We start from the raw sequence: 21731 nt of genomic DNA on the forward strand, positions 1-21731 counted from the left end.
CGCATGGCAGAGCTCAGAAGGGAAGGAGCGCCGTTTGACTTTTTCAATGCAAAATTGGCTGGAATTCAGATCGGACGTCATGTCACGTTTGGAGAGCCCCTGATGTACCTAAACAGTGCAAACCCCCCACAAGTGACCCCATTTTGGAAACTAGACCCCCCAAGGAACTTATATAGATATGTGGTGAGAACTTTGAACCCACAAGGGCTTCACAGAAGTTTATAACGTACAGTGGTACAATTAAAAAATCATATTTTTTCCACAAAAATGATCTTTTCACCCCCAATTTTTATTTTCCCAAGGGTAGCAGGACCCTAAAAGTTATTGTGCAATTTGTCCTGAGTACGCTGATACCCCATATGTGAGTGTAAACAACTATTTGGGCGCATGGCAGAGCTCAGAAGGGAAGCCGCGCCATTTGACGTTTTTGGCTGGAATTGAGATTGGACACCATGTCGCGTTTGGAAAGCCCCTGATGTGCCAAAACAGTGGAAACCCCCCACAAATGACACCATTTTGGAAACTAGACCCCCCAAGGAACTTATATAGATGTGTGGTGAGCACTTTGAACCCCCCCAGTGCTTAACAGAAGTTTATAATGCCCGGGCATGAAAATAAAAAAATCATTTCTTTTCCACAAAAATGATATTTTTGCCCCCAATTTTTTATTTTCCTAAGGGTAACAGGAGAAATTGGACCCCAAAAGTTGTTTTGCAATTTGTCCTGAGTAGGCTGATACCCCATATGTGGGGGTAAAACACTTTGGGCGCATGGCAGAGCTTGGAAGGGAAGGAGCACCATTTGACTTTTTCAACGCAGAATTGGCTGGAATTGAGATCAGACGCCATGTAGCGTTTGGAGAGCACCTGATGTGCCCAAACAGTGGAAACCCCCAATTCTAACTCCAACCCTAACGCCAACACACCCCTAACCCTAATCTCAGCCCTAGCCCTAACCCTAATGGGAAAATGGAAATAAATACATTTTTTTTAAATTTTATTATTTTTCCCTAACTAAGGGGGTGATAACGGGGGGTTTGATTCACTATTTATGGCGGTTTTTATGGTTGGCAGCTGTCACACGCTAAAAGACACTTTTTATTGTAAAAATAGTTTTTGCATCACCACATATTGAGAGCTCTAATTTTTCCGTATTTTGACCCACCGAGTCATGTGGGGTCTTATTTTTTGAAGGACGAGTTGACGTTTTTATTGGTATCATTTTCAGGCACGTGACATCTTTTGATCGCTTTTTATTCCGATTTTTGGGACGCAGAATGAACAAAAACCAGCGTTTCATGAATTTCTTTGGGGGGGTGCGTTTACACCGTTCCGCGTGCGGTAAAATTGATAAAGTGGCTTTATTCTTCAGGTCAGTACGATTACAGCGATAACTCATTTATGTCTTTTTTATGTTTTGGTGCTTTTAGGCAATGAAAACAATATTATATAAAAAATAATTATTTTTGCATCGCTTTATTCTGCGAGCTATAACTTTTTTATTTTTTCGCTGATGACGCAGTATGGTGGCTCGTTTTTTGTGGGACAAGATGACACCTTCAGCAGTACCATGGTTATTTATATCTGTCTTTTTGATCGCGCGTTATTGCACTTTTTGTTCGGCGGTATGATAATAAATCATTATTTTTTGCTTCGTTTTTTTATTTTTTAAGGAGTTCGCTAAAGGGGGTTAACTAATGGGACAGTTTTATAGGGCGGGTCGTTACGGATGCGGCGATACCAAATATGTCTACTTTTATTGTTTTGGTTTTTTTATTTTCAAAAAATGAATTTATTAGGGAATATTTTTTTTTATTATTCATTTAGCGATTTTTAAAAAAATTATTTTTACACTTTTATTTTTTTTTTAACTTTATTACATTGTCCCAGGGGGGACATCACTGTCCTGTGACAGATCGCTGATCTGTCACATCACAGATCGCTGTGACAAATCAGCAATCTGTCACAGGCATTGAAGCAGACTTCCTCCTTGCCTGCGCTTTGCAGGCACTGAGGAAGCCAGCTCCCTGCAGGCCCCCGAAGGTCCCCGTCGCCATATTGGATCCGGGGACCTGCAGGGAAGGAGCCCTCCGCAGCAGCGCTGCACATTGCGCTGCTGTGGGGGGTTCAGGGAAGCACGGAGGGAGCCCCCTCGCTGCCGATGCTTCCCTTTAACCCCCGTTACACCGCAATCATTTTTGATCGCGGTGTGCCAGGGGTCAACGTGTCGGGGGCGGTCCATGACCGCCCCTGACACATTGTGCCGGATGTCAGCTGTGATAATCAGCTGACACCAGGCCGCGATCAGCGGCGCTCACCCTGTGAGCGCCGCTGATCGCTGTGACGTAATATCCCATCCCTGGGAATTAAGTCCCAGGGCACATGGACAGGATAGTACGTCGCATGGCAGAAAGGGTTTAAAAGTTTGACCACCACTGGCCAAAATTACTGTTATTGTGAACACTTAACCCCTTTACCCCCGAGGGTGGTTTGCATGCTAATGACCAGGCCAATTTTTACAATTCTAACCACTTTCCCTTTATGAGGTAATAACACTGGAACGCTTCAATGGATCCTGGTGATTCTGACACTGTTTTCTCGTGACATATTGCACTTCATGATAGTGGTAAAATTTATTTCTATATGACTTGCGTTTATTTGTGAAGAAAACAGAAATTTCACAATTTTCCAACTTTGAATATTCATGCCTTTAAATCAAAGAGATATGTCACGCAAAATATTAAATAAGTAACATATCCCACATATTTACTTTACATCAGCACAATTCTTGAACCAAAATTTTTTTTGTTAGGAAGTTATAAGGGTTAAAAGTTGACCAGCGATTTCTCATTTTTACAACACCATTTTTTTTCGGGACCACATCACATTTGAAGTCACTTTGAGGGGTCTATATGATAGAACATACCCAAAAGTGACACCATTCTAAAAACTGCACCCCTCAAGGTGCTCAAAACTACATTCAAGAAGTTTATTAACCCTTCCGGTGCTTCACATGAATTTTTGTAATATTTTTTAAAAAATGAACATTTAACTTTTTTCACAAAAACTTTAATTCAGATACAAAATTTTTTATTTTCCCAAGGGTAACAGGAGAAATTGGACAACAAAAGTTGTTGTGCAATTTCTCCTGAGTATGCTGATACCCCATATGTGGGGGTAAACCACTGTTTGGGCGCATGGCAAAGCTCGGAAGGGAAGGAGTGCCATTTGACTTTTTCAATACAATATTGGCTGGAATTGAGATCGGCCACCATGTTGCATTTGGAGAGCCCCATGATGTGCCTAACCAGTGGAAACTCCCCACAAGTGACACCATTTTGGAATCTATACCCCCAAGGAACTTATATAGATGTGTGGTGAGCACTTTGTGTGTGTTTATTGTGCATTAACATACCAGGCAACCCCCTCCATTTATTGTGCATGAGCACTTTGAACCCCAAAGTGCTTCGCAGAAGTCTATAACGTAGAGCAGTAAAAATAAAAAATCGTAAATTTTTTCCACAAAAATTATTTTTTTGCCCCCAATTTTTTTATTTTACCAAGGGTAACAGGAGAAATTGGACCCCAAAGTTTGTTGTGCAATTCCTCAAGTATGCCGATACCCCATATGTAGGGGAATACTACTATTGAGGCACAGTGCAAAGCGCAGAAGTTAAGAGGCGCCATATTGGAGTTCAAATTTTGCTGGAATGGTTTGAGGGTGCCATGTCACATTGACAGAGCCTCTGAAGTGCCAGAACAACAGAAACCCCCTATATGTGAACTCATTTTACAAACTACACTCCCCATTGAATTCGTCTAGGGGTGCAGATCATATTAACACCACATGTGCCTCACAGAATTTTATACCATTGGGCAATGAAGAAAGAATAAATTACATTTTTACCACGCAAATGTTGTTTTAGCCCCAAGTTTTTAATTTTTCTAAGGGCTAATAGGATTTTTTTTTTTTTACAACAAACTGAGGTCCATTTTTTCTTGAGTGTGCCAATACCCTACATGAAATTGGGAAATATTTTTCAGGCACAGTGTAAAGCTCAGAACAAGGAGCGCCAGGTGCCATGACCCATTAGGAGAGCCCATGAGGTGCCAGAACAGCAGAACCCCTATGTTACCCCCATCTTAGGAACTACACCTCTCAATGAACTCTTCTAGGGGGGCAGTGGTCGCATTGACACCATGCATGTGTCACAGAATTTTATACCATTGGGCAATGAAAACAATATAACTACATTTTTACTACCAAAATTTTGTTTTAGCCAAAGATTTTACATTTTCACACAAGAAGTGGGTAAAAATGGCACCGAAATTTGTCCCACAATGTCTACTGAACGTGGCAATACCCCATATGTGGTTGTACATTACTATTTAGCCATACGGAGAGACTCGGGAGGAATGGAGTACTATTTGCCTATTCATATGAATGGGTCTGTGCACATGTCAGTGCACATGTCAGTGTGTTTCCACAGACACTCTGACATGTCCGTTTATTAATGTCAGCATGGGCCACAAAATGACCCGCACACGTGCATACGCATAACACACATGGATGTCATCCATGTGACGCGCATCGGCGCCGGGGAAGAAGCGTTACAGTAAGCGCTGTTCACCGGCCCCAGGTGCTGAACACGGCTCTCATCATTCTCCCCTGCTCTGCAGGCGATCGGCGTGAGCAGGGGAGAATGATGAGAGTTACATTTAAATGATAAAAGAGACAGCAGTCAGCGGCTGATGGGACGATTACTCCCATCAGCCTACCCCTGCTGCTGTTAATAACAGTGACAGCAGGAGCGGCTGATGGGGGTATTCATCAGCTGCCGCCCGCGCTATAAATAAATGAAAATAAACGGCATGGGTTCCCCTGTATTTTCCATAACCAGCCAGACAAAACTCACAGCTGGGGACTGCAATCCTCACCTGTCGTCTTCAGCAAGGTTGGTTATCAAGAATAGAGGGGTCCCCAGGATGTTTTTTTTTTAAATTAAATAATTAAAAAAAGGCATGGCGTCCCCCCCATTTTTGACAACCAGCCTTCCTAAAGCTCACAGCTGGTGTCTAGTATTCTCAGGCTGGTAAGGGGCCATGGATATTGACCCTCCCCCCTCCAGCCTAAAAATAGCAGCCCGCAACTGCCCAGAAAAGGCATATCTATTAGCTTTACTTTTTTATCTATTTATATAATTGCCTTGTAATGTTTTCAATTCCTGTTCTGTCCAGATGTCACTGTATCCCAGAATTCCAAGCGAAGCAAGTTCGCTGACTGCCATATTGGGACACCCAAGTGATGGGTGTCTCAATATGGGAACTGCTGCTGGTACCAACCTATTGCACAGTACCACCAGCGGAACACCGTCGCACCACACACACACACTCATACACATACACTCTGTATAGTATGTTCTGTACTCTGCACACGGTCAGACACAGGGGTGAGAGAGCTCAAACGGGACAGCACATGAGGGGAGAACGTGGCACAGGAAGGAGAGAGACAGCAGACAAGGGGGTAGCACATGGAGTAGACAGGTCAAAGAAGAGAGCAGACGGAAAGAAGTCAGTACATGGGGAAAGAGAGAGTGGATAGGTCGGTGAGCACATGGGGGGAGAGATTCTCAACGCTGCAAAGCCTGCCCCCATCGTGACATTACCACCCTCCCGATGTGATAGCATCGGGCCTCCATCTAGTTTAAAAATAACAAACACAGCTATACTCACCAAACGCCTATTCCACCGAAGCCCTCATTCTTCTGTAATAAAACTAAAATAAAGAAACAACAATATACCATACCTGTCTGTCTTTCCTTCCCACGCCGTAATCCATGTCTGGGGGATAATTAGTTTTCAACGTGGATGGTGCCTAGATGCGACCGTCCAGGCTGAGAACCACTGGTGAATGAGCTGCTGGGAACCCAGCGTCAGTGACCGGGGGGTGATGTCACAGAGGTTACGTCCGGTCACTGAGGCTCCATTCCCAGCTGGGCTGAACTGTGGTGACTTCAGTGAAATGGCAGCTTGTTTGTTGCTGGACAAGATGACGTTTTCAGCTGTACCATGTTTAATTATATTCGTCTTTTTGAATGCGTGTTATTCCACTTTTTGATCGGCGGTATGATGATGAAGCGTTGTTTTTTACCTTGTTTTTTATTTTTCTATCGTGTTCACTAAAGGGGTTAACTAGTGGGATAGTTTTATAGGTCGGGTCGTTGCGGATGCGGCGGTACAGTTGTACTTTTATTTAGATTTTTTCATTCGAATATTTATTTACTGATAGAATATATATTAATTTTTTTATTATTATTTTTGATTTTTTTTTAAATATTTTTACAATTATTTAAATTTTTTTTTTAACTTTTTTCTAACTTTTTTCCTTTGCCCACTATTGGGAAAATCATTTTTTCCAGGCTAATCGCTTCTATAGCATGCAGATGAAGCAGCATCTAAATGCTATAGAAACTGTCAGCTCTGCAATGCGCATGATCAGCAAGTTTGCTAGGTCTGGTGACTCGGATGTCGTCATGATGTCATCGGGTCACCATGGCAACGATCTGGACCCCGTGTCACGCCAAGGAGTCTCCGACCTAAAGGCAGAGGGGCTGGCAGCTGCCGGCTTCCGGAATGATGGGATCGCGGTCGATCACTGCATTTCAAGGATTAAAGTGCCAGGAGCGGTCTGTGATGGCTCCTGCACCTAGTGCCATATGTCAGCTGTCAGAATCAGCTGACACACGGCGGCGATCGCGATGACGTAATATTCCACATCTGGTCAGATAGGCCCAGGTCACATGGACGGAATATTAGGTCAGATGTCAGAAAGGGGGTTAAACAAGTTGAAGATGAAATGATCTCTAAAAGGCCTAAAGTTAAAGATGACACTTCCTTTTTCCTTTGTATTTTAGGCGTAAAAATACATATAGTGTTTTTTTTTTTTCATTTTCAAAATTACAAAAAGAAAATGGGCCGATACAAAAGTTTAGGCACCCTTGGAGATTTGTGTGCTCAGATAACTTTGATCAAAGCTTCAGACTTTAATTAGCCTGTTAGGGTTATGGCTTGTTCACTATCATCGTTAGGAAAGGTCAGGTGATGCAAACTTTCCAGCTTTATGAAAACCCAGCCTCCTCTAAGGGTGTGTGCACACGCTGCGGATTTTGCTGCGGTTCCGCAGCGGATTTGGCAGCGGTGTACAGCACCATTATTCCCTATGGGAATACAAAACCTCAGCGCAGACGGTGCGGATTTTTCCGCACGGTTTTTAATTCAATTCTTTCTGCGGATTCCGCTGCGGTTTGCCATCTCCTACATTGAGGAGATGAAAAACCGCAGAGCAATCCGCAGGTAAAACCGCAGGTCTTTTGACCTACAGATTTACCTGCGGATTTTACAAAATCCGAGCGGCAAAATCTGCACCCCGATCCGCAGCGTGTGCACGTAGCCTAACTCTTGTGCCAAAAAACTGCATCCATGGGTTCATCTAAGCAGCTGCCTAGCACTCTGAAAATGAAAATGGAGGCAGCCTATGAAGCAGGAAAAGGCTAAGATAGCAAAGCGTTTTCAAGTTGCCCTTTCCTCAGTTCGAAATATAATTAAGAAATGGCAGTTAACCAAGCAAAGACCAAGCAAAATTTCAGTGAGATCTGCTCCTAGGATTGCTACAGACCCCCCCAGCCCTGCCCGCCCCGCTTGACTGAGAGCTCAGATGTTGCTCCTGGGATCTGTTGTAGCCATTTTCACAACTTAGGAGCACTTGGAACTGTGACTCCTATCACCACTGGAAATCACTATTTCCTTCACCTTCCACATCTTCTCCAGTTCTCCTTCGAGTTCCTGGTCTTTCTCCAGCTTCTCATATTCCTTCTATTGTTGCTGTCGATTGGCACTGCCACATTATCATTGCTGTCTTCTGATTCCTGTCTACTATCACAATGTCTGGTTGGTTAGCCAACACCTGCTTATCTGGATTCATGTACTGGTTCATATGGTAGCTTGGTGGCTATGATGCCTCATAGGAGTTTCCATGTTGTTGTAAGGCAGGTTATTGGAGTTAGATGGAGCTGTTCCTTTGTGAGAATCCTTCATGATAAGTATTGTTCAGTCTCTGCTATTGCTGGAGTTGCTGCCTTTGTGCTGCGACTCTGTAGCTTCTCTTTATGATATTGAAACGTTGCTTCTCAGTCAGTGGACATGCAGTTTCCTTATACGCTTCATTTCCTCTCTCTTTTGGTCTGCTGTCTGCTGTTATAGTAGCATTTCATCAGATAGAGGTTCTCTTGCCTTGTCCATGTATGGTTTGTTCCAGTAGCCCATTCAACATCAGATTGTCTTGGTTCCTAGAAGTCTGACGCGGACCTTGTTAATCCGGGCGACGTCCAAGCTCTCTTTGTTCATGACACTCTCATGGTTATTGAGATAGACACCATAGTGTTAGTAGTCTTGCCCAAGGACCACTACTGGTATATTATTTCCAACAGGGCAGAGTCAGGATTTGAACCCCAGTCTCCCATGTTATAGGCTGTGCACTTAACTATTACACGATAGATGGATGGAGCTCAAAAACTAAAGGTAAGACTAAAATACCACATTCTAGATACCGCTGAATGAAATATTCCAGTTGCAAATCTTTATTTATTACATAATGGAAATGCATCGAGAACAATAAAACATAAAAATGATCAGTGTAAATCAAAATTAATATCCCATGGAGGTCTGGACTTGGCATGACACTCAAAATCAAAGTGGAAAATCAAATTGCAGGCTGATCCAACGTCAGTGGAAATGATGCTCAGTAGTGTGTGGCCTACATGTGCCTGTATGACCTCCCTACAATGACTCAGCATTCCTCCTGATGAGATGGTGGATGGTCTCCTGAGGGATCTCCTCCCAGACCTTGATTAAAGCATCAGTCAACTCCTGTACAGTCTGTGGTGCAACGCGGCGTTGGTCCATGGCATGAGATATGATGTCCCAGATGGTCTCACAATGGCTCTGAAGATCTCATCCCCATACCTACATGGCAGTCAGGGTACCCATGGCTAGCACATGGAGGGCTGTGTGCAAGACATATTCCCTGTGTGCCATATATATTGTGCAGAACAGATACCCTGTGTGCAGGACATACATTGTTGGGTCTGATGTCTCTCATCTTCCTCTTGACAATACCCCATTGATTATCTATGGGATTAAGGTCAGGCAAGTTTGCTGGCCAATCAAGCACAGTGATACTGTTGTTTTTTAACCAAATATTGGTACTTTTGGCAGTGTGGACAGGTGCTAAGTAGTGATGAGCGAGCATGCTCGGTTGTTCTCCTAGTATCTTGGGCATGCTCGTAAATTGTGTCTGAGTCCCAACAGCAGCTGCATGATTTGCAGCTGCTAGACAGCCTGAATACATGCAGGGATTGCCTGTTTGTTAGAGAATCCCCACATGTATTCAGGCTGTCTAGCAGCCACAAATCATGCAGCTACAGGGGCTCAGACATAATTTAGGAGCACGCCCAAGATACTCGGACAACACCTGGGCATACTCGGAAAACTTGAATAAAAAGCACACTTGCTCATCACTAGTGCCAAGTCCTGCTGGAGAATGAAATTTCCATCTCCAAAAAGCTTGTCGGCAGAGGGATGCATGAAGTGCTCTAAAATTTCCTGGTACACAGCTGAACTGACTTTGGTCTTGATAAAACACAGTGGATCTACACCAGCAGATGACATTGCTCCCCAAAAAAATCACTGATTGTGGAAACGTCACAGTAGACCTCAAGCAGCTTGGATTGTGGCCTCTCCACTCTTCCTCCAGACTCTGGGAACTTGATTTCCAAATAAAATGCAAAATTTACTTTCATTTGAAAACAACACCTTGGACCACTGAGCAACAGTCCAGTTCTCTTTCTCCTTGGCTCAAGTAAGACACTTCTGGCGTTGTCTATTGGTCATTAGTGGCTTGACACAAGGAATGTGACACTTGTACCCCCATGTCCTGGATATGTCTGTGTATGGTGGCTCTTGAAGCAATGATTTCAGCAGCAGTCCACTCCTTGTGAATGTCCCCCAAATTTTTGAATGGCCTTTTCTTAACAATCCTTTGAAAGCTGCGGTTATCCCGGTAGCTTGTGCACCTTTTTCTACCACACTTTTTTCTTCCACTCAACTTTCTATTAATATGCTCAGATACAGCACTCTGTGAATAGCCAGCGTCTTTCGCAATGACCTTTTGTGGCTTACCATCCTTACATCCTCCATGATTGTGGAGCCTACTGAAACAGACTAAGGGACCTTTATAAAAGCTTAGGACACCTTTGCAGGTGTTTTTTGCTAGTCATTCTAATTTACTGAGATAATGACTTTTGGGTTTTCATTGGCTGTAAGCCATAATCATCAACATTAACAGAGATAAACACTTGAAATAGATCACTCTGTTTATAATGTCTCTATATAATATATGAGTTTCATTTTTTGTATTGAAGAACTGAAATTAACTTTTTGATGATATTCTAATTTTGTAAGAAGCACCTGTATACCCTGTGTGCCTCATAAATTGTGCAGGACATATACCCTGTGCGCAGTATATTTTGTGCGGTACATGTACCCTGTGTGCGGGACATGTACCCTGTTTGCAGTATATATTGTGTGGGACATATACCTTGTGTGCAGTATATATTGTGTGTGCAGTATACACTCACTGGCCACTTTATTAGGTACACCATGCTAGTAAGGGGTTGGACCCCCTTTTGCCTTCAGAACTGCCTCAATTCTTCGTGGCAGAGATTCAACAAGGTGCTGGAAGCATTCCTCAGAGATTTTGGACCATATTGACATGATGGCATCACACAGTTGGCGCAGATTTGTCGGCTGCACATCCCTGATGCGAATCTCCCGTTCCACCACATCCCAAAGATGCTCTATTGGATTGAGATCTGGTGACTGAGGAGGCCATTTGAGTACAGTGAACTCATTGTCATGTTCAAGAAACCAATCTGAGATGATTCGAGCTTTATGACATGGCGCATTATCCTGCTGAAAGTAGCCATCAGATGCCTGTTCTTAGCTGAGAGGAGTGGTACCCAGTGTGGTCTTCTGCTGCTGTAGCCCATCTGCCTCAAAGTTCGACGCACTGTGCGTTCAGAGATGCTCTTCTGCCTACCTTGGTTGTAACGGGTGGCAATTTGAGTCACTGTTGCCTTTCTATCAGCTTGAACCAGTCTGCCCATTCTCCTCTGACCTCTGGCATCAACAAGGCATTTCCGGCCACAGAACTGCCGCTCACTGGATTTTTTTTCTTTTTCGGACCATTCTCTGTAAACCCTAGAGATGGTTGTGCGTGAAAATCCCAGTAGATCAGCAGTTTCTGAAATACTCAGACCAGCCCTTCTGGCACCAACAATCATGCCACGTTCAAAGGCACTCAAATCACCTTTCTTCCCCATACTGATGCTCGGTTTGAACTGCAGGAGATTGTCTTGACCATGTCTACATGCCTAAATGCACTGAGTTGCCGCCATGTGATTGGCTGATTAGAAATTAAGTCTTAACACACAGTTGGACAGGTGTACCTAATAAAGTGGCCAGTGAGTGTATATTGTACAGTACATATACCAGCCTGTATGTATTTCACTCCATTCAGTGTTAGCAAGAAGTGTGAATGGTAACCATTTCATTCAATTATTGATCTGAACCAGCCTGCATGTATTTCACCCCATTCAATGTTAGTGAGCAGTGTGAATGGTAATCATATCATTCAACTTCTTTGCGATAATTCATCTGTTACATTGTTCTCAGGACTTGCTGTTGTATATCCATGGGGGGGGAATCACTGGAGATGTTATCTCAGGAGAGGTGCTTTAGCATAGAGTTGGAATGAGGACTGTGTCTTTAATCATCTATTGCACACCAGGATGTGTGGAGCAGCTGTTGCTAATTTATAACTAAGCAGCTCCCACAATCCCTCTCCTGACCCTGTATTGGGGTATATAAATTTAGAATCATTCTAAGGGGATCATGCAAGTGAGGGATCGCACGCATTAAGCAAAGCATCGCATAAGCTAAGCATCCAGCAAAAGACAGTTACTCCATGAGAGTTAGTCAGGGTAGGAGTCAGGTAAATCACATGTTGCTCTCCCTTTTCACCATGTCCTTTATTTCTATCCTCCTGTGTTCCATTGCCATCCACATTCACCGCCCCATCCCCCCTCCATCACCACTCATACACATCAGCCACTCTATACTTTCCTCTCCCATGTACAGCTCCAATGCACTTCTCACCTTCCTGAAAAACCTCAGCCCTTCTTGCCCAAACAAATCGCACAAAAAAACTTCTTACTTTTCAAAGAACTACTTGCTCTTTATGTTCCTACTTCTACTGATTTCAGGGGACATCTCCCCCAACCCCGGTCCACCATCCCCCAACCTCAACCCCTACCCTACCCCATATCAAAACTATAATAATCTTATTAATATTACTTGCACTCCTTCATCTCCTTCTTTCAATTGTGCCCTCTGGAATCCACAGTCTGTATGTAACAAACTTCCTTTCCTGCACAACAACTACAGATAGCGCCCCTCACCTTCAGAACCTCCAAACACAGAGTAAAACAGCCCTGGCTCACATCGCAAACTCAACTGCTCCAGCGATGCTCTAGGAGTGCTGAACACTGATGGAGAAAAACCCGCACACCAGCAGACTTCATCCACTTCAAACTTATGTTAAGAACCTAGAACTCTGCCCTTCACCTCGCCAAACAGACCTACTTCACCACCCTGATCTCCTCACTAGCCAACAACCCCAAGAAACTTTTTGACACCTTTCACTCACTCCTCAGGCCAAAAGCACAAGCCCCTATCACAGACATTTGTGTGGATGACGTGGCCTCCCACTTTATAGAGAAAATAGATAATATCCGTCAGGAAATCCGCTCCCAACCACCAAGTACTGTGACTCCCATCCCTCCCTGCATTTCCCCTGGCTCACTTTCCACATTTGATCCCATCACAGAAGAAGACGTCTTCAGACTCCTCTCTTCTTCTCATCCGACTACATGTACTACCGACCCCATCCCCTCACATCTCCTCCAGATTCTCTCTCCAGTCGTCACAACTCACCTAACTACAATCTTTAATCTCTCCCTTTCCTCAGGCATTTTCCCATCCTCCTTCAAACACTCTATCGTTGCTCCATTACTAAAGAGATCCGCTCTCGACCCATCCTGCACAAACAACTATAGACCCGTCTCCAATCTCCCCTTCATCTCTTAACTTTTGGAGTGCCTAGTCTACTCCCGCCTTACCCGTTACCTCTCCACTCACTCCCTCCTAAACCCTTCACAGTCCGACTTCCACCCCCTACTTTCAACTGAAACTGCACACATCAAAGTTACCAATGACCTTCTGACAGCAAAATGTAAAGGTGAACACTCTCTGCTCATTCTTCTCGACCTTTCTGCAGTTTTCGACACTGTTGACCACTGTCTCCTCCTCTCTAGGCTCCAGTCACTAGGCATTAAAGACACCGCTCTCTCCTGGTTCTCTTCCTGTCTTTCTGACCGATCCTTCAGTGTTTTGTCCGCTGGATCCACGTCATCTCCTTGTCCTCTCGCTGTCGGGGTACCTCAGGGCTCAGTCATTGGCCCTCTTCTCTTCTCTCTCTACACGGCCCCAATTGGACAGACCATCAGTAGATTTGACTTTCAATACCATCTTTATGCTGATGACACACAAGTATACAAGTCATTCCCCAACCTTACCCCCGCTATACTACAGAACACCAGTGACTGTCTGTCTGCAGTCTCCAACATCATGTCCGCTCTCTATCTGAAACTCAACCTCTCCAAAACTGAACTTCTTCTGCTCCCGCCGTCTACTAACCTCCCTAAATCTGACATTTCTCTCTCCGTGGGTGGCACCACAATAACACCTCGGCAGTAGGTGCGCTGTCTGGGTGTTCTGTTTGACACCAACCTCTCCTTCACATCCCATATACAATCTCTTGCCACTTACAACTAAAGACCGTTTCCAGAATCTGCCCTTTTCTCACCTTGGAAACAACAAAAACCAACACTGTCGCATTGATCCACTCCTGCCTGGATTACTGCAACGCTCTATTAATTGGCCTCCCCGTTACTCAACTTTCCCCTCTACAGTCCATACTTAATGCTGCAGGCAGGGTCATGCATCTCGCTAATCGGTACTCGGACGTGTCCGCTCTTCGCCAATCGTTACACTGGCTGCCCATTCATTATAGGATCCAATTCAAAGTACTTGTTCTCACCCACAAGGCACTCCACAGTGCAGCACCCCCCTACATCACCTCCCTCATTTCTGTCTATCGGCCTAACTGACCACTGCGCTCTGCAAACGACTTTCGATTAACCTCTGCACTAATCCGTACCTCCCACTCCCAACTCCAAGACTTCTCCCGCGCTGCGCCAACCCTCTGGAATGCTCTACCCCAAGAAATTAGGACTATTCACAATTTGCACAGTTTTAGGCGCTCCCTCAAAACGCATCTGTTCAGAGCGGCCTATCACGTTCACTAATCAAAGTCATTTTATGTGTAAGTGTGCGCGTGTAGCCCAATCACCATCTCCATCTATCCCTCACTCCCTCAAGATGGCTGGACCATTGTTGTAAATACATCCTTTGTATCTCCCCCACCAAATTGTAGATTGTAAGCTCTCACGAGCAGGGTCGTCTTATTTTGCTTTAATTATGGTATTGTTAACGTTGTTACTTATGACTTGTGTTTTGAAACTGTTAAAATGTAAAGCGCTGCGGAATATGTTGGCGCTATATAAAGATTATTATTATTATACCCTGTGTGCAGTATATATTGTACAGGACATATACCCTGTGTGCAGTATATATTGTACAGGTCATGCACCCTATGTGCAGTATATATTGGGTGTGCAGTATATATTGTACAGTACATCTACCCTGTGAGCTGGACAAATTGCACAGGACGTACCCTGTGTGCAGTATATAGCAGAACATGAACCCTATGTGCAGGACATACACCATGTGTGCAGTATAAATTGTGTGTGCAGTATATATTGTACATCTACCCTGTGTGCAGTGTATATTGTACAGTACATCTACCCTGTGTGCAGCATATATTGTACAGGACATCTACATTGTGTGCAGTATATATTGTACAGGACATCTACCCTGTGTGCAGTATATATTGTACAGGACATCTACCCTGTGTGCAGTATATAGCAGAACATGTACCTTGTGTGCGGGACATATACCCTGTGTGCATTTTCTACTCTGTGCGCGGGACATATTGTACAGGACATGTACCCTGTGCGCGGGACATATTGTACAGGACATGTACCCTGTGCGCGGGACATATTGTACAGGACATGTACCCTGTGCGCGGGACATATTGTACAGGACATGTACCCTGTGCGCGGGACATATTGTACAGGACATGTACCCTGTGCGCGGGACACATTGTACAGGACATGTACCCTGTGCGCGGGACACATTGTACAGGACATGTACCCTGTGCGCGGGACATATTGTACAGGACATGTACCCTGTGCGCGGGACATATTGTACAGGACATGTACCCTGTGCGCGGGACATATTGTACAGGACATGTACCCTGTGCGCGGGACATATTGTACAGGACATGTACCCTGTGCGCGGGACATATTGTACAGGACATGTACCCTGTGCTCGGGACATATTGTACAGGACATGTACCCTGTGCGCGGGACATATTGTACAGGACATGTACCCTGTGCGCGGGACATATTGTACAGGACATGTACCCTGTGCGCGGGACATATTGTACAGGACATGTACCCTGTGCGCAATATATATTGTACAGGACATGTACCCTGTGCGCGGTATATATTGTACAGGACATGTACCCGGTGTGCAGTATATATTGTATATTGTACAGGACATGTACCCTGTGCGCGGGACATATTGTACAGGACATGTACCCGGTGTGCAGTATATATTGTACAGTACATCTACCGGGTGCGCAGTATATATTGTACAGGACATGTACCCTGTGCACGGGACATATTGTACAGGACGTGTACCCTGTGCGCGGGACATATTGTACAGGACGTGTACCCTGTGCACGGGACATATTGTACAGGACGTGTACCCTGTGCGCGGGACATATTGTACAGGACGTGTTCCCTGTGCGCGGGACATATTGTACAGGACGTGTTCCCTGTGCGCGGGACATATTGTACAGGACTTGTACCCTGTGCGCAGTATATATTGTACAGGACATGTACCCTGTGCGCAGTATATATTGTACAGGACATGTACCCTGTGCACAGTTTATATTGTACAGGACATGTACCCTGTGCGCAGTATATATTGTACAGGACATGTACCCGGTGCACAGTATATATTGTACAGGACATGTACCCGGTGTGCAGTATATATTGTACAGGACATGTACCCGGTGCGCAGTATATATTGTACAGGACATGTACCCTGTGCTCAGTATATATTGTACAGGACATGTACCCTGTGCGCAGTATATATTGTACTGTACATCTACCCTGTGCGCAGTACATATTGCACAGGACATGTACCCGGTGCGCAGTATATAGTGTATATTGTACAGGACATGTACCCGGTGCGCAGTATATGTTGTACAGGACATGTACCGGGTGCGCAGTATATATTGTACAGGACATGTACCCGGTGCGCAGTATATATTGTACAGGACATGTACCCGGTGCGCAGTATATATTGTACAGGACATGTACCCGGTGCGCAGTATATATTGTACAGGACATGTACCCGGTGCGCAGTATATATTGTACAGGTCATGTACCCGGTGCGCAGTATATATTGTACAGGACATGTACCCGGTGCTCAGTATATATTGTACAGGACATGTACCCTGTGCTCAGTACATATTGTACAGGACATGTACCCTGTGCGCAGTATATATTGTACAGGACATGTACCCTGTGCGCAGTATATATTGTACAGGACATGTACCCTGTGAGCAGTATATATTGTACAGGACATGTACCCGATGCGCAGTATATATTGTACAGGACATGTACCTTGTGTGCAGTATATATTGTACAGGACATGTACCCGGTGCGCAGTATATATTGTACAGGACATGTACCCGGTGCGCAGTATATATTGTACAGGACATGTACCCGGTGCGCAGTATATATTGTACAGGACATGTACCCGGTGCGCAGTATATATTGTACTGTACATCTACCGGGTGCGCAGTATATATTGTACAGGACATGTACCCGGTGCGCAGTATATATTGTACAGGACATGTACCCGCTGCGCAGTATATATTGTACTGTACATCTACCGGGTGCGCAGTATATATTGTACAGGACATGTACCCGGTGCGCAGTATATATTGTACAGGACATGTACCCGATGCGCAGTATATATTGTACAGGACATGTACCCGGTGCGCAGTATATATTGTACTGTACATCTACCGTGTGCTCAGTATATGTTGTACAGGACATGTACCGGGTGCGCAGTATATATTGTACAGGACATGTACCCGGTGTGCAGTATATATTGTACAGGACATGTACCCTGTGCGCAGTATATATTGTACAGGAAATGTACCCGGTGTGCAGTATATATTGTACAGGACATGTACCCGGTGCGCAGTATATATTGTACAGGACATGCACCCTATGTGCAGTATATATTGTACAGGACATGTACCCTGTGCGCAGTATATATTGTACAGGACATGTACCCGGTGCGCAGTATATATTGTACAGGACATGTACCCGGTGCGCAGTATATATTGTACTGTACATCTACCGGGTGCGCAGTATATATTGTACAGGACATGTACCCGGTGCGCAGTATATATTGTACAGGACATGTACCCGGTGCACAGTATATATTGTACTGTACATCTAACGTGTGCTCAGTATATGTTGTACAGGACATGTACCGGGTGCGCAGTATATATTGTACAGGACATGTACCCGCTGCGCAGTATATATTGTACTGTACATCTACCGTGTGCTCAGTATATATTGTACAGGACATGTACCCGGTGCGCAGTATATATTGTACAGGACATGTACCCGCTGCGCAGTATATATTGTACTGTACATCTACCGGGTGCGCAGTATATATTGTACAGGACATGTACCCGGTGCGCAGTATATATTGTACAGGACATGTACCCGGTGCGCAGTATATATTGTACAGGACATGTACCCGGTGCGCAGTATATATTGTACAGGTCATGCACCCTATGTGCAGTATATATTGTACAGGACATGCACCCTATGTGCAGTATATATTGTACAGGACATGTACCCGGTGCGCAGTATATATTGTACAGGACATGTACCCGGTGCGCAGTATATATTGTACAGGACATGTACCCGGTGCGCAGTATATATTGTACAGGACATGTACCCTGTGCGCAGTATATATTGTACAGGACATGTACCCGGTGCGCAGTATATATTGTACAGGACATGTACCCTGTGCGCAGTATATATTGTACAGGACATGTACCCGGTGCGCAGTATATATTGTACAGGACATGTACCCGGTGCGCAGTATATATTGTACAGGACATGTACCCGGTGCGCAGTATATATTGTACAGGACATGTACCCGGTGCGCAGTATATATTGTACAGGACATGTACCCTGTGTGCAGTATATATTGTACTGTACATCTACTCTGTGTACAGTACATATTCCCTGTGTACAGTATATACTGTACTGTACATCTACTCTGTGTACAGTACATATTCCCTGTGTGCAGGGTTCTCCTGTGTCCTGGGTGAGAGCTGCAGAACATATAATGAATCCGGTTTCCTTCTGTCATACATCTGGCGTGTAACCTGGACTAGACAGCCAGTGTATCTGACAGGAGTCTATGGGTCACATCACAGGGCAGAGCCTGGAGGCCAGGGGGTTGCTATAGTAACAGTACAGCGTCAGTGGCTCGTTAATCAGCCGGTAATCACACCCTTCTCACCCATGGGAAGCCGGGCACCGCTCATCACTTCGTGCAGATTACCGGCTAGTAGCCACGCCCATTAACGCCAACTGCCATTTACACCCATTAAACGGTCATAGTTACGCGGGACGACATCGATAACATGGACGCACTCACTGCGATCACTGCCCCGGCTGCTCAGCTGCAGGTCACTGGATGCGGATCACATGACAAACACTATGACCAAATGTATGGACACAAAGCCAAACAACCCGTATCTTAGCTACAGCCTGACGTCTCCAGGCAGCTCCGCCACTGATCAGCAGCGCTACGGAAGCCTGTCTGAGCCAAACCTGTTAGGCCTGATTTGCCTTTCCCACCAGCCACGCTGTAGTGACCTCGACGCTGTGTGAATCATATTGCCTGCTTTACATATTACACGATGAATGGGATTTTTTAAAAATGTATTTAACCCCTTGCTGCTTGAAGCCAGTTTTTACCCTTATGACAAGATCGCTGGAAAGAAATGAAGCGTCTGTCTTTCCCATTTTGTTATGACCGGCCGGGAGCACTGACAGACATTTTTCTCTTTATTGTCCCTTCTGTAACAAATATTTCTATATATTAGACACAGGGCTGGGACTAGCAATTGGGATTGAACGTGGCATTTTTATGTATCTTTTCAATTTTTTACCTTTTATTTCTTTATTTTTTCATTATTTTACACATTGTGCCCAACAAAATGGCTCCTCAGTGTGATCCGAAACGTCATCCTCCCTTACCCATTTGCAAACATCCAGAAGAGGAGGGGAACAATGACATCAGAAACATGTGAGCAGATCCTGCACAGACTTAATGCAAGCACTATGTGTACAATCGATTCTCATGGTAAATTTGAGCAGCTGCTCTTCCTAGTATTTAAAAGGTTAAAATATCAAATCTTTTTCTAATTACTCATATTAAAAAAAAAAAAATTGTGAAAAAATTAAAACACATATATATCTATATATATATATATATATATATATATATCTACACAGGGGTTAGACAAAATAATGAAAACACCTGGAAACATCAACAAAAGTTAGTTTAATATCGTGTTGGTCCACCTTTTTGCGGCGATTACAGCCTCAAGTCTCCAAGGTATGGATTCATACAAGGTGTGAATTGTTTCCAAAGGAATTGTAGCCCATTCTTCATTTAAAACACCCTCCAGTTCTTAGAGCGACGATGGTGGTGGAAATCGACGTCTAACTTGAATCTCTAAAATTGACCATAAATGCTCAATAATGTTGAGGTCTGGGGATTGTGGGGGCCAGATGAGATGCTCAACTTCATTAGAATGCACCTCGTGCCATGCTTTAACGATTCTAGCTGTATGAATTGGTGCATTATCATCCTGAAAGATCGCATTCCCCTCCGGGAACAGTGGTTGAACCATAGGATGTGGGACGCCCTCACACCCAGGGCTGTGGGGTACTCGGTATCGGGCCCGGTGGATCTCAATGGAAGTTGTCACGGTAGCTGTGACCTGGCCCGTGGCCCTGGGCACCCATTGTAAATGTTCAGTGTGAATGAATAAGTTGTGACGCCACCTGTGGTGTTCGGCAATGTAGATGTTAGGCCGACGCTGCAGACAGATCCTCTGGGACAGATGCTGTGGTGCAGCAGTGATGGTATAGCCCTCCACAGGCCAGATGGAATACTCCTTTCCAACACTCTGCCAACTTGTGCCTTTCTGAACATCTCCTCTTATAGCGCCTTTAGATGAAGTACTCCTAGTACTGAGTTACACTGGAGTTCCTCCTGTCTGATGTTCCTGTGAACTCTACTTGTACGGCAGACAGCTGTAGCCTGCTTCGGGGACTCCTTGCTACTAAGTCCCGGCTCACTATCCAGTTGCTGTTGTGCCCCCAAGTCTTGTGTGGGAATAAAGTGGTCACTACTTCTATTTCTCCGGTGTCTGCTGCAGGACCATTAGTATCCGTACAACCTCGGGGACCGGGCCCCGGCCTTGCACTTAGAACTTCTAGGAAGGGTTCTCTTCTCACCCACGTCCTCTGTTCTCTTTTACTCCTCACGTTCCGTAATAATCCTTTCTTTCTATGGAGAGTCAGGCTTTCAGTTTATGTTGCTCTCTTTCTCCCTTTCCCGTGCCAGCAGACCCAGATCACTGGGATCTGCTGCAGCACTTCCATCCATCTATCCCTCTCTCTAGGGATCTTCTCTCTCCAACCAACTACTGACTGACTTAAACTCTTTCCGCTCCTTGAAATGTAATCTAACTCCACCCACCTTCCAGCATGTTTCGTGTTCCAAGCAGGGAGCCACCAATGGGTGCTTTGCTACCTTCCAAGCAGGGAGCCGCCGAAGGTGCTTTGCTACACTACTTTGTGGTGTGGGGTGCAGGTGTTGGAGCGTTGTCAGGAGTTTCCACCTTACCTGGATGGTGGGGCACTACACCTCAGGAGGAGGTGCAGTACCTCTGTGGCGACTGAGCCCCAGGGGCGCCACAGATACACTTGGTCGCCCAAAATGCCTAAATAATCGTGGCTGTTAATTCTTCCATGAAGGGATATCATTGGCCTGGCGGATCTCCACGAAATAGCACCCCAGATCATCACAGAACCTCCGCCATGTTTTACGGTTGGGAGAAGGCAGTCTGGATGGAATACTTCTTTCGGCCTTCTCCAAACGTTCACTTGGCCGGAGGTCGGAAATAGGGTAAACGATGATTCGTCTGAGAATATAACATGTTTCCACTGCTCGAGGGACCAATTCTGG

General features: G+C 44.9%; 1 protein-coding gene across 3 annotated transcripts in view; it reads right to left on the reverse strand.

Annotated features, from left to right (window-relative positions):
- TBC1D32 (TBC1 domain family member 32) overlaps window positions 1-19288 on the reverse strand; it is a 121243-nt gene extending 101955 nt beyond the window's left edge. For all 3 annotated transcript variants that reach the window (XM_073572210.1, XM_073572199.1, XM_073572221.1), the window contains exon 1: window positions 19125-19288. The gene's annotated coding sequence lies outside the window, so the exon portion shown is untranslated. The remainder of the gene's footprint in view (window positions 1-19124) is intronic.
- Between the last annotated feature and the right edge of the window lie 2443 nt (window positions 19289-21731).

This window comes from Dendrobates tinctorius, unplaced genomic scaffold (genome assembly GCF_039654945.1).
Source record: "Dendrobates tinctorius isolate UK_male_01 unplaced genomic scaffold, ASM3965494v1 ptg000007l, whole genome shotgun sequence".
Lineage (NCBI taxonomy): Eukaryota > Metazoa > Chordata > Amphibia > Anura > Dendrobatidae > Dendrobates > Dendrobates tinctorius.